General features: G+C 57.0%; 1 long non-coding RNA gene across 1 annotated transcript; it reads left to right on the top strand.

Annotated features, from left to right (window-relative positions):
• Nucleotides 1-1,050: 1,050 nt before the first annotated feature.
• On the top strand, nt 1,051-4,457 carry LOC142820518 (uncharacterized). Its single transcript, XR_012897741.1, has 3 exons — nt 1,051-1,143; nt 2,739-2,893; nt 4,346-4,457. It is a non-coding gene; the product is annotated as an uncharacterized LOC142820518 (long non-coding RNA).
• The last annotated feature ends 11,311 nt before the right edge of the window (nt 4,458-15,768 follow it).

Below are 15,768 nucleotides of genomic sequence, written 5' to 3'. Positions count from 1 at the left end.
GAGAGCAACTTACAGGGAGGTCGTAGTATCACAAGTTTGAGAACCCCTGCCCTAGTGGGTTGTTTTAAGCCTATTGAAATAAATGGGAATTGGCCCTTAAGTCCTAGGTTCCCAAATATATTGCGCTGCCCAGCACCCAAGGGAGTTAGGCACCTGGATACTGTTGAGGAGCTGGGCCGAGGTGCTTTTGAAAACCTCCCTCAGGCATTGCTGCAGTTTTAGGTGCCTAAAATCCTTGAATTATCCCATGATCCTCCCCTCCCCTGCATCACAGGGAATGTGGGCAAGAGGCAGAGAGGGGAAGTGACAGATGCCAGATAAAGTCCTAAGCAGGCAGGCTGTGCCCCTCACAGGTGGGAGCACTCGAAGGGGAGGGGCACCCATCCCCGCCTGGGAGGAAGTCTGTGAGCAAAGCAATGACTGTAGCAGCAGAGAGACCCAGGCACTCTGACCACCAGCCTGACACCCTCAGGGCTGCAGCCCAGCCCCTCAGCTTCCTGTGCGATCTCACACCCCCACCCATGTCTCCTGGCCTTTCCTCTGAGACCCGACACAGGTGAGGAGAGCTGCACTGTATTGAACCTGCAGCCCCAGAGGGCCAGATCACATGGTCTGTCCCCAGCCTGGGATCCAGACTGGTCCTCCCTCTGTGCCTCAGTTTCTCCAGTGGTACAGTGGTGATAACAGCTCTGTGCTGTGTCTCACCTGGGGTGGGGAGGCTAAATCCGGTCAGACTCTGAGGTGCTCTGACACTGTGGAGGAGAGCGGTGAGTAACTGAGAGAGCTGCAAACACAGGCTGGGTTTGCAGAAAGGCCCAAGGGATTTAGGTATCTCTCAAGCTGATTTTTCAGTCCCAGCCACTTTTTCAGACCCAGTAGCCCAGGGGAGTCAGAAGTGATGAGGCTGAACAGACTTAGTTCAGTCTCCACAGGGCTCTGTCAGTTCTCCTGTCTAACACCCTCCTGTAACACTGACCAGTCACCATTCTCCCCAACGCTGCTTTGCAGTTTCCCACCTGGCGTCAGAGAAGGGACAGATCCCGGCAGCCCCTGGGAGTGGGGACCCCAGCACAGCAGCCTGCAGCGCCTGCCTGGAGCGTGTCCGATCCCAGCTGTGCCCCCCGGCCCAGCCCGGCCCAGCAGGTAACCCCAGCTCATGTGTGTCTGAGCCGCCCACCCCCAGGCACTGCCAGTGGGAACCCAGCTGCGGGGCCAGGCCATGGGGCTCCTGCAGGTCAGGGACACGCCGCCCCCTGCTGGCTGCTCTGATCTAGTCCCCATCCCCACTCAGAGCCAGGCTGGGAATGTACCTGCCTCAGCAGGGCCTGGCTGTGGGGCAGTGACACCTAGTGTCCGTTTTCTGGTATTACATGGGAAGATTTAAATAGCTGTAATACAAAGTGATCCAGGGTTTTTTTCGGTGGGAGGTGGGGTCAAAACTCATTATTAGAGACACTGTCTCATGGTTCCACACACACACACACACACACACACACACACACACACACACACACACACACACACACAGACACACACACACACCCCATTCCCTGGCATCTGGGCCCATGTCCCCCCCATTTCACATCTCCCCTTGGTTCCAGCCTTCCCTGCTAGTCTGAGTTTATCCCACAGTTACTCCAAGACCTTCTAGGCCACTCTGGCTGTGAAAAGGGGTCTTAATGTGGGTACTTACCTGGTCCCAGATAGACCAGTCCTGCTGGCGTGGAGCTGCTGGAAGGGTCCCTCGCCAATGTTCCCTCTAATGTTTTCCAGCCGTGTGCAGAATGCCCTGTGCACTGAGGCATGTGTGGATGTGCACCACCAATAGACACACATGCTGCTGTCTGTGCGCGCTCTGCTAATCGGCTGGGCAGCATTTGAATGTCTCCTGGGTGCTCACCCAAAGGCTCAGCTTACAGGAACCCTGCGCAACAGCCTCTTCCCAACTCCCACAGTAGGGGCAGAGCAGGGTGTGTGGCTAGAGCACAGTGCACCATGGGAATTCTCTGCTCTCCAGGGCCCAGATGGGAGCAATGGGTTAGGCAGAGCAGCCCCAAGGCTCCTTTGACCATCCCCCTGGAGCCAGGCAGGGCCCAGCCCCCGATTGCAGGGAGCACAAAGGGGATTCAAGGGGAAAGTACAAACTGGAGATGGAAGAGTGCAGTCGATCAACCGACAGGCAAAAGCTTATAGGTGAATGCTCTACACGACACGCATTTCCCCCTTCCCTCTGCCAGTGCATCGTTTAGCAGGATGCCCAGCAGCCCGGCTCAGTTCTGGCTCATGCAGGGTCCAGGACCTACCCCCGTTGTGGCTCTGCTTTTAAAGAGTATTAGGAGCTGGGTGTGCAGGCAGCTTGCACCAGGTCCAGGAGCTCAGATTCCTGCCATGCCCCCAACCCCTGGACAGGGACTGCTGCTGTCCCAAGAGGAGAGCTGGTTTTTAAACGGGTTCCCCTTGCAGACCTGCTCCCGCCTGGCACCTCTGCTGCTGCCTCTGATACAGAGGCAGCAGGGTGGGTGGGCAAGGGGCTCCTCGGGAGTGGAGCTGGAGCGCACTGGCGGCTGACTATAGAATAATCGAGTAAGGGATACGAATTCATGCAGTTACTCGACTGTTCAGTTAACCACTATGGAACATCTCTAATTCAAACCCATTTATCCCCATCCCTGCCCGTCACAGGAAGGGGGTAGCTGGGAATGAGCCTCAGAGCACTAATGGTGCCCGTGTCTTTGCAGGGGGCGCCGGGTGCAAACTCTGCCCCTCGGACTGGCGGCTGCGCGGGGACAAGTGCTACTGGGTCTCCACAGAAAATAAAACCTGGAACAAGAGCCGCAGCGACTGCGCCGCGAGGGGCTCCCAGCTGCTGGTGATCCGGGACCGGGAGGAGCTGGTAAAGGGGCCGGTAACCCCCTGCTGGGGCTGCCTCTGCCAGGCTGGGCCTGGGTACAGAGCCTGGTTAGACACACTTGAGGACTGGGAGTTTCACAGCTGCCAGCGGTTCGGTTTGGACGTCCCTGTTCCCATTACTGGTTACTAAGGGGGGTCCAAACTCCTGAGGCAGCTTTGACAGGCCCAGCAGAAATCACTAGTCTCAGCGACAGGGTAGGTGACAGAGGCAGCTCTAAGCCATTGTTAGCCTCCCCTGTGTGCGTGTGCTGAACCCCGCTCAGCTGGGAGTGCGAGTGGGGCTCTGTCTAGACTGCAGGCTTCTTTCAGAAGAAACTTTTCCGGAAGAGATCCTCCGGATAACGTCTTCCGAAAGAGAGCGTCTGCACAGCACAGAGAGCTGTGTGGTCAGTGTAAAGATACTGTCCGCACTGAACGGACGCTGTCTCCCGTGTAAGCTGGGATTGCTATGGATGGAGTGGTCACCAGGGCACCTGGGCTTCTTCCTCTTTCCTCTTGTGAAAGAACTCCCTCTTCCCCGCCCACACACGCCTTTATGCAACAGAGCTCTTTCGGAAAAGGGCTTCTTCCTCGTAGAAAGAGGATTTCCAATGTCAGAAAAACCTCTTTGTTTCGATGATTTAAAAAAAAAAACACAGCTGCAATGTAAATGTAAATGAAGATTTTTTCAGAAAAATGGCCATTAAAAAAAACACCCTCTGCAGTGTAGACACCCTGAGAGAGACAGAGCCATCCCTTCCAGTGCCTCCCGACCTGCGCCTCCCCTCATTTGGGGCAGGGGCTGTGCTCAACAGCTGTGGGGGCCAGAGTGTGGGGGGGGGCAGTCCCAGGGCTGAAGGGGAGGCAGATAGCAGGGGCCCCAGTCTGCTCTGCTCGCCAGGCTCCTAGAAGCGTGACTTGGGGAAAGGGCGGAGTCACCCCCTCACACACACACCCCCTGGTCGCTGGTACCAAGAAGCAGTTGGGAACTGGTGGAGCCATGTGGTCTGGGGAGGGGTCGCTTCGCTGCTGGTTACTAAGGGGGCAGGCTTGACTCCTGCTGCTGTTCTGGTGCTACTAAGCCCCCAGGCCATTTCAATTGGGGGAAAGTGGTGGAATGGGGGCAGGAAGGGTGGAGAAATGGGGCCAAGATGCTGGGGAGCTCAGCATCCCCCAGTAACGGCCCTGCTGGGTGCAGCTTGTAAGAGGTCAGCTGGAGCTGGGGCTACCATTTACGTGCCATGTGGCTGCCTAGAGCACCATGAAATCAGGGGCAATTTGGTGCCACAGGTTTCGTGGTGCCCCACATGGCTGTGTAGCTTGCGTATTGGTAGGGGTGGCCCAGGAGAGAGGGAGGGGGAAGGAGAGATGCAGGTCAGGGCTACACGTCCTGTAGGCCACATGTGGCCCGCAGCCTGTTTGTTTGTGGCCCGCAGTGTAGTTTGTGTTTACGCAGAGCTCAACGTGTGGCCCACAGGAGGAAGCCAGAACAAAGAAGTAATCGATGTCATGCTGTTCTGCAGCTGCGCATTTTCGGAGTTAAATTCCTGGACTGTCATTGCTCAGTGAAGGTGCTGCCATAGGGGTGGAAATCGGGGAATTGTTGCATTTTGTTCATATCAGCAGAACTGACTTAACTGGGGCCTGCGTGTTGTGTAGTCTTTGTGTTCATGCCTGTCGGTGTGAAAAAAGGGATTTGCATGTCTATGAACCACGCTTAAGTTGTGGCCCTCAGCATGTGCTCGGAGCATCACTGTGGCCCCCAGGGCTTCCAAAGTTGAGTAGCCCTGATGTAGGGGGACGGATGGAGGGAGGGTCTACATGGGGATTGCCAGGCTCACAGCCCCATAATTCTGGTGCTGGACTTGATGACGACTTGGACATGAGAGAACATTCTGGTCACCAGGTGCCTGTCACACTCCCTGCAGGAGGCCCTCCAGGACCTGACGCAAGGCCCCTCTCAGCTCTGGGTGGGACTGTCCCACCCCTCCCCGGAGAAGGCCTGGACCTGGCTGGGTGGATCCCGGCTGGATCAGACCCGGTGAGAGATTCCTTGAGTCACTTTCCCTGTGTGGGCAGAAGGGGACAGGGACGGGGAGGGCAGAGGAGGAGTAGGGATGTTCAGGGTGAGGTGACGCTGAGGTTGTCCATTGACAGTCTGTGGAGGGAGCAGAGCAAAGGGGTGAGGCCGGAGCCTTGGGGATCCCCAGAGAGGGGGGCAGGAGAGGGGCAGACATGGACCAGCCAGAGGCAGGAGGGGACCAGGAGGGGCAGCGTCGGCACAGCCCGGCAAGGAGGAGCCGTGGGGCAGGAGAGAGATGGGCAGGGCCTAGCGCAGCAGGGAGGAGGGAGCTGGAGCTGGGCTTGGGCCAGGGAGAGGCCGTTAGAGTCCCTGGGCTGGCCCTGGCAGTGGTGGGGAGGGGCAGCCCCAGGGCAGAGCTGGACGGGAGAACAGGGCAGCTGCGGATCCTGTTAGCACAGGGAAGAGCCGCTGCCGAGTGAGTGTGATGGGCCCACAGGTGCTGACAGGGGCCTTTCCTGTGTGTCGCAGGCTCCCGGTGTCAGGCCCAGCTGAGGGGAACAGCTGTGGGATGATGAAGGGGAATCAGATTCATTCACAAGGCTGCAGCTCTGCACATCAGTGGATTTGCCAGCGAGACGCCGTCCCCCTCTGAGCAGGGTACGGAGGAGACCTCAGAGCACGGCTCCATTATCCCCGTGTCACACCTGGGGAAACCGAGTCACAGACACTCACCTGCCCAAGATCACACCGAGAATTGGTGACAAAATGGAAAATGGAACCCAGGAGTCCTGGCTCCCAGCCCTCCCTCAGTCTGTAGAAGCGAGTCCAAGCTCCGGTTTTGTTGTTCCAACAGGGCTAGGCTGAGGGGTGTCACGCTGTGCTGAGCCTTGGGGACGGTTATCTCTAGTCCTCTCCCCTAGTACTGGGGAGAGAAGAGTCTGCCCCAGATCCCCAGCTCACGTAAATCAGCCCAGATCCAGAGTGTCCCAGCTGGGCATCTGGCCAGTGACTCCAGGGGAGCTTCGGCTCCATTGGCACCAGCTGGGGATCTGGGTTTTCCCCTCTATTTCACCCCTTTTCATTTCCTGGCACCTCTGTCAGGTCCCACTCTCAGCTCTGTTCCCCGGCCCCTCCATTGCTGCCATCAAGCCTGTGACCTGACACCCCTCTGCCCATCCTGCCCTAACCGATCGTTAACTCCTGTCACTAGGCTGCTGGATAGGATGCTAAACACCTGCTGGGTGACTAAGACACTTTCCCTCTCAGTGCCTCAATTTCCCCATCTGTGAAATGGGGATAATCAAACTGACCTGGCTGCAGCATTTCAAGATCTCCTGCAGCAGCCCCTCAGTCAGCAAGAAGCCATGAGGGGCAGGGTGTTTTCACGGGCAGGCCAGCTTTGGGACTCTGCAGTCCAAGGGCCCAGCCCCACCCTTTCAACACACCCAGCTCAGAGCTGGAGGGAACATTTTTAGGTTTAAACTTTGTGAAACTTCAGAGCCAGAAGGGAAAGTAACAACCCAACCTATCCCCCACCCCACTCCAGCAGCCACAGGGTGCATCTACATGGCAGGGTTTTTATGCAAAAACAACACTTACGTCCACACTGCAAGTGCGTTCTTGTGACAGGTAGAACAGAGGGTTTTTTCTGACAGTAGTAAACCTCATTCCAGAAGGAAGACGCCTTTTTCAGAAAACGACGTGTGTGGACAAGGAAGAGGGAGTTTTTTTGAAAGAAGAGGTCTCCAGGAAAAAGCATAGGTGCCCTGGTGGCCACCCCGTCCACAGTAATCACAATGCGAGAGTGTCCAATCAGTGTGGATGCTCTCTGTTGAAAAATCAGATGGTTGTTTTGATGCACTTTGGCCATGTGGACCCGCTCTTTTGAAGAACACATTTGCGCCATAGGTCTAAATCAGTGTTTCTGAAACTTTTTAAGACCGAGAAACTTCAATCATTTTTTTTTATGAGGAACACCAAGATCTGCAGGAAAATATGCAAATGAGATTGTGGCTCATGCAAATGAGTCCCTTAGTAGTATATTTTTTGCAGAGAAAACTCGTAGTGTAGACATGGCCACAGTGTATGTGTCTGGCTTTATAAAGCAGATGCTCACTGCTTCTCTAGTATATTCTCAATTAACACAGTGTGTTGCCTTCTCCCCTGAAAAAGATCCCGTGTGCTTCTTATAAGCATAACTAGCTTCATCCGCTGACACCCCTGCTCCCTCTGTGCTGTTGGATTGTATTGTGGGAACAGGTCAATCCCACTTCTCTAGCCACGTGTTTCTGCACCTTTCGTTCTTTGCTAGACGCCCCTCAGATCCCTTGGTAGCTGCCTCGTCCCTAAGCTGGGCAGCCTGATGCTCTTAGTTGCTCCTCCTATGGACCCATTGCCTGGGCTTTGTCATCCCTGGTCCCTGGCTCTGAATGTTTTCCTGTTCCTCCAGGGCCCTTTATTATAAGTCACCAGCCTCTAGATGCTGAAGAACCCATGCTGAGAGGGACACTAATATGGTACTTCCTGATCGAGGGGTACATGTCCAGCCCTGGATTGGGATTCAACAGACCTGGGTCTACCACTTTCCAGTGGGGTGACTTTGGGCAAGACACTGTCCCTTTCTGTGCCTCAGTTTCCCCATCTGCAGAATGGGGATAATGAACCTTCTTTCCTTTGGAAAGTAGGTTGAGTGCTGCTGATGAGACAAGCTAGAGGTGCTTTGCCAATGTATCAACTGTCGTTAATGCAGGGGAAGGAAAAAACTATCAGGGAGTCGGTCCCACCTGTGTGAAAGAGTTTCTAGCAGGAGCTGATTCCAGCTCAGGACCAACATTAAAGTCTAGGAAGAGAAGGGTCCTTTATAGTGTCCATGCTAGTGCTTACACCAGTCCTGTTAACAATTCCCCCCTCCCCCAGTTACAGTGGCCTAACGTCTGAGGTGCTGAGGGAGGGGCAACCTTTACTGACCCACAAATGGGCTTGTCTGGCCTTGCACTCTGCTAAGGACCGACAAGCTGGGTGGGGCCGAGGGAGCAGCCCCTGGGGCATTAGTGGCCAGCCCGCTCGGCCCCAGACCCAGCTGCCATTCAGTGGGGCTCCAGGGGAACCCCTCAAACACCCAGAGGGGCCGGCCAGGGCCAGGTCATCAGCCTTGCAGGGGAGGGGGAGGTGGAGCAAAGGCCTGTGGCAGGACCTCAGCCTATCGGGGACAGGGATGACCTCACAGAGAGACTCTGACAACAGCCACTCAGGACAGAGGCGCAAGGCCGGGGCAAGCTCAGAGATTCCCGCGGTTTGGCAGCAGCGTGGCCCCTTCCCAGGGTCTCTGCGGGGGCCAGATGGAGAATTGGGACCGAGGGGCGGGGGCAAGAGGAGCCTCATTGGCGTTTTCTACTTCCCTGCGGCCGGCAGTGCCGGACCCGGAGAGACAGTGGGAGCCTCAGAGAGGTTTGGAGCCTGCTCAGTTTGGTTCCCCTTTGCCCCCTCCCCTCCCTCTGTCTCGCCTTTTTCTGCGTCTTCCCCCCTTTCCCTGCCCCACCAAGCACGGTGGGTGGGTGTTGGGGCGGTCGGAGGCCTCACTCAGAGCTGAGCTGGCAGAGCGCTGGGAGCCGGAGGTGACCTGGCCCGTCCTTTCGGACATCTGTTGAGCCCTCTCCCCTCCCCCTGCTGCCTTGGAGCTCCAAGTCTTGGTGCGGATTGGTCGAGTGGGTGGTTACTGACAGGGGAGACTCGCGGCCTTTTGTTCTCTTTAAAACTGTTCTCGGTGAGTCGTTATTAATGGTTCCCAGCCATGCTGGAAGGGCCTAACACGTGGGGCTCTGCAGGGGTCTGTTCTGGGACGGCTCTGTTCAATCTCCATCAGTGATTTAGATATTGGCATGGAGAGGGCGCTTATTAAGTTTGCAGATGACACGAAGCTGGGAGGGGTGGCAAGTGCTTTGGAGGAAGGGTCAGAATTCAAAGTGATCTGGACAAACTGGAAAAATGGTCTGAGGTAAATAGGATGAAGCTTAATAAAGACAAATGCAAAGTGCTCCACTTCGGAAGGGACAATCCACGTCACACACACAGAACAGGAAGTGACTCTCTAGGAAGGAGTCCTGCAGAAAGGGATCTAGGGCTCAGAGTGGACCACAAGCTAAATAGGAGTCGAAAGTGTGACACTTGCAAAAAAAAGCAACCGTGATTCTGGGAGGCACTAACAGGAGTGTGGTGAGCAAGACAGGAGAAGTCAGAATTCCGCTCTGCTCTGCGCGGATTAGGCCTCACTTGGGGTCGTGTCTCCAGCTCTGGGCACCATGTTTCAGGAATGAATTGGAGAAATTGGGGAAGGCCTGGAGAAGAGCAACAAAAATGTGGAACAGTTTAGAAAACATGAGAGTGAAAGAACTGGGCTTGTTTAGTCTGGAAAGGAGAAGACTGAGAGGGGACATGAGAGCGGTTTTCACGTATCTAAAAGGGTGTCCCAAGGAGGAGGGAGACAAACTGTTCCCCTTGGCCTCTGAGGACAGGACAAGGAGCAATGGGCTGAAACTGCAGCAAGGGAGGTTTAGGTTGGACATTTGGAAAATGTTTCTGCCTGTTGGGAAAACTTCCTGTCAGTGTTGTGAAACACTGGAACAAATTGCCTGGGGAGGTTGCGGAATCTCCATCACTGGGGATATTTCAGAGCAGGTTGCACAGACACCTGTCAGGGATGATCTAGACGGAGCTGGGTCCTGCCGTGAGGGCAGGGAACTGGACTTGATGGCTTCTCAATGTCCCTTCCCATTCTACTGTTCTGTGATTCCAGACCAGACGGATCAGTCCCAGACCAGCAGGGCTTGCGGGGGAGGTGTGTGTGTGTCGGCAGGAGGTGGTGCTCAAGCTGTTTCTCTCCCTACCTGTCTCTGGGCAGTTCCCGAGTCTCTCTAAGGGGCAGGGCTGCTCACACACTTGCTGACGGTGCCCATGAGCAGTGGTTGGGCTGTGGCTGGTTGTACAGCTCTGGGCTCTGATTGTCCAAGTGTCCCAAGGTGCTGGCTGGGGGCAGGACACCAGCCGTGTGGGGGGAGGGGAGGTTTCCCAGCGGTGACCCCGTCTCCTCTTCCTTTGCAGGCTCCGCACGGCGGGGTCTGGCCTCGGGCCGGCCCTGCGGGGGGACCTGCGGGCAGAGCCCCACACGGGCGCTCAGACAGCGGGGAGGTGAGCATGGGCGAGCAGGGGGAGGCTGTTTTCCTTTAGCACTGGGGGTGGGGGCGGGGAAGGGGAGACTGGGGACCCTTGGGCAGGGCTGTGTTGGGCCCTTCCCCCTCCAGGGTCAGGGCTGGGAGTGGAAGTTGATCTCAGGGCCTGGCTGGTTCTGGGAACAAGAACCTCAAATCCCATCCCCTCCCCCTCACAACTTCCCCCTCCCCCTCTATGGGATCCATCCACATTGCCCTAGTCTGGAGAGACAAGGCCCTTCCCAAGAGCCAGGCCCCATGGATCCGACTCGCTCCCCTGAGCACCAGGGCCCAGCCCCGGGGATGGGGATGGGGGCTCATTGGCACAGCCTGGGCTCGGGTCTATTGACCTGCCCCCCCCCTCCTGCCAGCGTGTCAGCTCCTGCATCGCACCCAGAGTGTCCCAAGGGAGCCAAGGCCCCAGGGAGCATCAGAGCCCGGTTGTAATTGCCCCCCCGCACCCGGCATGGGAGGTGAGTGACCTCTGAGCCTCTCTGGCCCCGGGGTGAGCAGGCGGCTCCCACAGGCTGCAGGGCGGCAGCGGCAGGGCTGTGGGCTGGGAGTGACCCCTGGGGAGGACAGAGTCAGAGCCGGGCCTGAGCCAGACTTGGGCCCAGCTCATCTTCTCCTGGCTCAGGGGAGACCCGGGGACGATAAGGACCCATGATCCGGCCTGGGCTCCAGCCAGGTTCCTTTCTGGCCCTGGGCCCCTCCTTGTCCCCTGGTAGGGTTACCAGATGGGTTTGAAAAACCTCCCAGACACACGTGATCTCAGAACGGGAAGGGGGGGACTGGCTGGGAGGGGAGTGAGGCTGGGATGGGGATGGGGGAACGGGGCTGGCGCGGGGAGATCGGGGGCGGAGAAGACCAGCCAGTGGGAAGCAGGGCTGGCTGGGAGGAGGTCGGGAGGAGCAGGGCTGACGAGGGGAGAACTGGGAGCTGTGAGGGGAGGGAAGGGACCAGCCAGCCTGAAGGGGGGGGGGGCTAATTGGGATGGAGTTGGGGGGAGCGGGTCTGGCCAAGGGGGGAACGGCCAGTGAGGAGCGGGGCTGGCCCAGGTACACACAGATCCCGGGGCGCTGCCTGTCTCGTGCCCCTCTCCCAGGCACTCCCTCTACCCCGCCAGGCTTCCGTCGGGCGCCCAGCTGGAAAACCAGAAAGTCCTGACATTGCTCATGCCCGGTGAGTTCTGACAGTTCTCACTGGGCAGGGGGCCCAAAAACTGGACTGTCTGGTCAAACACTGGACACCTGGGACCCTGAATGGGAGCCCTGGGGCAGCCGGATGCTTTGGGGGAACAGCTGGCATGTGGGGGGGAGGCGGTAGCAGCTCCTGCAGTGATAGGCCAGAGGGGTCTGGCCCTGGGGGCCCTAGAGAGGCGCCGCCCAGGGCCAAGCCCCCACTGCCCCCTGGGTCCCGGGCCCCGCATATGACAGGCCCTTGCTGTCTTGGGACAGGAGGAGCCCGACCACGGGGATGCACCAGCTCCCCCACCCCCAGCTTGGCTCCAGGGCCGGTGTTGCCTGCAGGGAAGGAGCTGCCAGCGGGAGTAGGAGCATCAGTCGGAGCTTTTCCTGCTCACGCCTGGACTGGAGCCATGGACCCGACCCGGCCCTGGACCGGGCACCAGGGGAGAAGGAGGAACTGCCCCTCCCCCCCCCCCCCCCGGGGGGGATAGAACCTCCCCTCCCCCATCTCCTGTCCCTGGACAGAGGCCTGCATAGCCCAGTGAGTCAGGGCCAGATTATGCACTGTAGCCATTGGGCTGCACTGCCCTGACTAAAGGGGCAAGGTACCGACACTGGCCATTGGGCCACACTGCCCTTAGAAAAGGGGCAATGTACTGACACTGGCCATTGGGCCACACTGCCCTTAGGAAAGGGGCAAGGTACTGACACTGGCCATTGGGCCACACTGCCCTTAGGAAAGGGGCCAGTTACAGACTCCGGCCACTAGGCCGCCCTGCCCTAAGGGAAGCTCTTCCAGAGGGGAGTTTGGAGGCCACAGGCTTTGAGGCGGGAGAAGTTGCCGTCACCTCAGAATCAGGCGAAGTCTGGACCCAGCGACCCAACAGAGAAGATTCCAGCCCAGAGACGGGGAGTGTCATGGTGCAGACTGAAGACTGAACAACCCGCCCAGCAGCCAGGACCAGGCGAGGTCACACACGGGACCAGGGCAGCAAAGGAGGAAACCAGCCGGCCAGGGCAGAGAGGCCAGACGGGGGCTCACCTCGGGGACCTGCTGTAGCTGGATCAGACCAAGGGGTCTCCCCGTCGCGCCGCTTCCCCCAGAGCCTGAACTCGGGCTGCCGGTGCCCTTCAGCCAGGGAGCCGGGCAGAGAAGCCACAGAAACCACAGCGCCTCACAGCCCTGCCCTGGGCTCTCGTGGCCTGGCCAGGCCCTTCCCAGGGAGACTCCCATCCAGTGCAGATCCCAATGGCAGGGGTGGGGAACCTTAGGCGCAGGGGCCAGATGCAGCCCCGGCTGGCGGGGATCCGGCCCCTGAAGGTCAGGGCTCCCCCCTGCATTGGGGGCCCACGCTGGGCAGGGGAGGGGGGCTGTTTCTCACTTGTGTGCAGCCCCCCATAGATTTCTCTGTGGGTAATTAGCCCCGACCCAACAAAGGTTCCTCTTTATACCTCCTTCCTGGCCTCTTCTTGTATGCAGCGAGTCACCTGGTCAGAGGCCAATCTCTATGTTCTCTGCTGGCTGCTCTCAGGTGACAAACCCCATTCTTTGGGTGTGTCCATAGCCTATTGAGAGCCATTGTCCCACAGGGCTTCACTACTCAGCCTGTCCATAGCCATGCTTAACCACATTCACAGAAATATTCAGCTTCCACACAGATTACAGATTCCTACCTACACACACAGACATTATACACTCACATAAATAGCATACATAAGATCAACAAACAATAAGCTCCCATTCAATACCCCACATGGCTCCCTTTCATACCAATTTCTGGGGCCAACACCCCCACCTAGGGGTGCAGCAGCGATCTAGCTGCTTCCCTCCAATTCAGTAATGTGACAGCCCCAACGCAAAATTGATGCAGGAAGTGATGCCAGTAACATCACTGAGGGCATCACAGGCCTCCCCAACAAAATGGTGGTGTGCCTCAGTTTCCCTTCTTACACAGGACCTTCTGGCTGGAACCCCTTTTGTCCTGTAAAAAGTTCCAAGACCAGTTACAAGTGTTAACCGTGAAATATTAATATCACAATGTTCTTTTATGTACCGTCTGTCGTTTGGTACATCTCCAGACAGATTACATGGTATTTTCATAAGCTCATGCACACTGTATACCGTTACAATTCTCTGCAACAATAATACATTGGTTACAAGAATTAACATCAGTAACAAGAACAATCCTATATCAGGTGTATACTGAAATTCTCCATCAGGCCCCTTCTCTGGCCCCACACCATTGCAGTTTTGGCCCTTCAGGTTTAAACTGCAAATCTTCTTTGTCAAAGCAAGTTCTACCCCTCCTCCCTGTCCTGTGGGCTCCAGGCCTGAAACCTCTGGCCTGACCAAGACAATGGGCTGGCTGGGTGTGACTCCCTGGCTCACACTGGCCCTGGAATTTTCCCCCTTCCCCCACTCAGTGGGGTAACAGCAGTGAGCTGTAGACTCCCAAGTCTCTCCTCTGTCCACCTCCAACCTCTGTTTCCACATGGAACCAGATATCAACCTCCCTGATTGATTATGAGTGTCCAGAACCAGATATCAACCTCCCTGATTGATTATGAGTGTCCACAGTGTCCAGAGATGGGAGCATAACTGCCATCTCCTGCATCCTAGGGAGAGTGACCACACAGCTGTTCTGCTCTGCATACTTGGCTACACAGCCCTTCTCCTGAATCTGAGACACTAACTTCCCACTCTCCTCATTCACCTGGGAAGAATCCTGTTCCAATTCTCTGGCTGTTCCTGCCTCATCTGGAACAACCCTCAGTCCCTCAGGGTATGTCTACACTACCCTCCTAGTTCGAACTAGGAGGGTAATGTATGCATACCGCACTTGCTAATGAAGCCCGGGATTTGAATTTCCCGGGCTTCATTAGCATAAGCGGGGAGCCGCCATTTTTAAATCCCCGCTGCTTCGAACCCCGTGTAGCGCAGCTACACGGGGCTCGAACTAGGTAGTTCGGACTAGGGTGCCTATTCCGAACTACCGGTACACCTCGTTTCACGAGGAGTAACGGTAGTTCGGAATAGGACCCAAGTCCGAACTACCTAGTTCGAGCCCCATGTAGCCGTGCTACACGGGGTTCGAAGCAGCGGGGATTTAAAAATGGCGGCTCCCCGCTTATGCTAATGAAGCCCGGGAAATTCAAATCCCGGGCTTCATTAGCAAGTGCGGTATGCATACATTACCCCGCTAGTTCGAACTAGCGGGGTAGTGTAGACATACCCTCTGAGACTTCTCCAACACCATCCACCCTGGGTTTCCCTAAACCCAAGTCAGTGGAGTCACTGCTAACAGACAAATTCTGTCTGTCAGGCACCAAAACAAGTGCCTCACACAAGAAGCTGCTGCCGTTTACAGGCAGAGCTTTCTCCTGAATGCCTTCTCCCAGCAAGGCCCTGTCACCTCCCTCAGTCACAGCAAACTGCTTGCTACAAGCACTGCCAGGACTCTCCTCCCTATGAGCTTCCTTAAGCAGCAGTTCACCCGTCCCTGGATGTGCAGCAGCCTTGCCCTGCTGAGCCACAACCAACTCCTCCTGCAATTCCCTTACTCCCTGAGGGTATGTCTACACTAGAAAGTTAGTTCGAACTAACGGACGTTAGTTCGAACTAACTTTCCTATGTGCTACACTAGCGCTCCGCTAGTTCGAATTTGAATCGAACTAGCGGAGCGCTTAGTTCGAACTAGGTAAACCTCATTTTACGAGGACTAACGCCTAGTTCGAACTAGCTAGTTCGAACTAAGGGCTGTGTAGCCCTTTAGTTCGAACTAGTGGGAGGCTAGCCCTCCCCAGGTTTCCCTGGTGGCCACTCTGGCCAACACCAGGGAAACTCTATGCCCCCCTCCCGGCCCCGGACCCCTTAAAGGGGCACGGGCTGGCTACGGTGCCCGTGCCAGGTGCAAGCCTGCCAGCACCCAGCTAGCAGACCCTGCACCTGGCACGGCACAGAGCCACCCACCCGATGCCCCCCAGCCCACCCCCTCTTGCCGGGACCAGGCTGGCGGCTCCCGGGAGCTTGCCCTGGACCGCAAGAGGCGGGCACCTTCCTGGGCTAGTGCGGACATCGTGGACCTCGTCCACGATCTCCGCACTAGGCACAGGAAAGTGGCCGGCTAGGGCAGGAGAGCTGCCAGCCTGGCCACCCAGGACCAGGTGTGCATGAAAATCAAGGGGGTCCACTGAGACCCCCGACACTGAGCCCTGAGCTTACAATGGCCGTACTGGGTCAGACCAAAGGTCCATCTAGCCCAGTAGCCTGTCTGCCAACAGCGGCCAACCCTAGGGACCCTGGAGGGGATGGACCGAAGACAATGACCAAGCCATTTGTCTCGTGCCATCCCTCTCCAGCCTTCCACAAACTTTGGGCAGGGACACCACTCCTACCCTCTGGCTAATAGGACTCCATGGACCCAACCTCCATCACTTTATCTCACTTCCCTTTAAACTCTGTTCT

The sequence above is a fragment of the Pelodiscus sinensis genome, chromosome 26 (genome assembly GCF_049634645.1).
Source record: "Pelodiscus sinensis isolate JC-2024 chromosome 26, ASM4963464v1, whole genome shotgun sequence".
Lineage (NCBI taxonomy): Eukaryota > Metazoa > Chordata > Testudines > Trionychidae > Pelodiscus > Pelodiscus sinensis.
The sequence above is the reverse complement of the archived record's forward strand: the minus strand, read 5'-3'. Positions and strand labels throughout refer to the sequence as shown.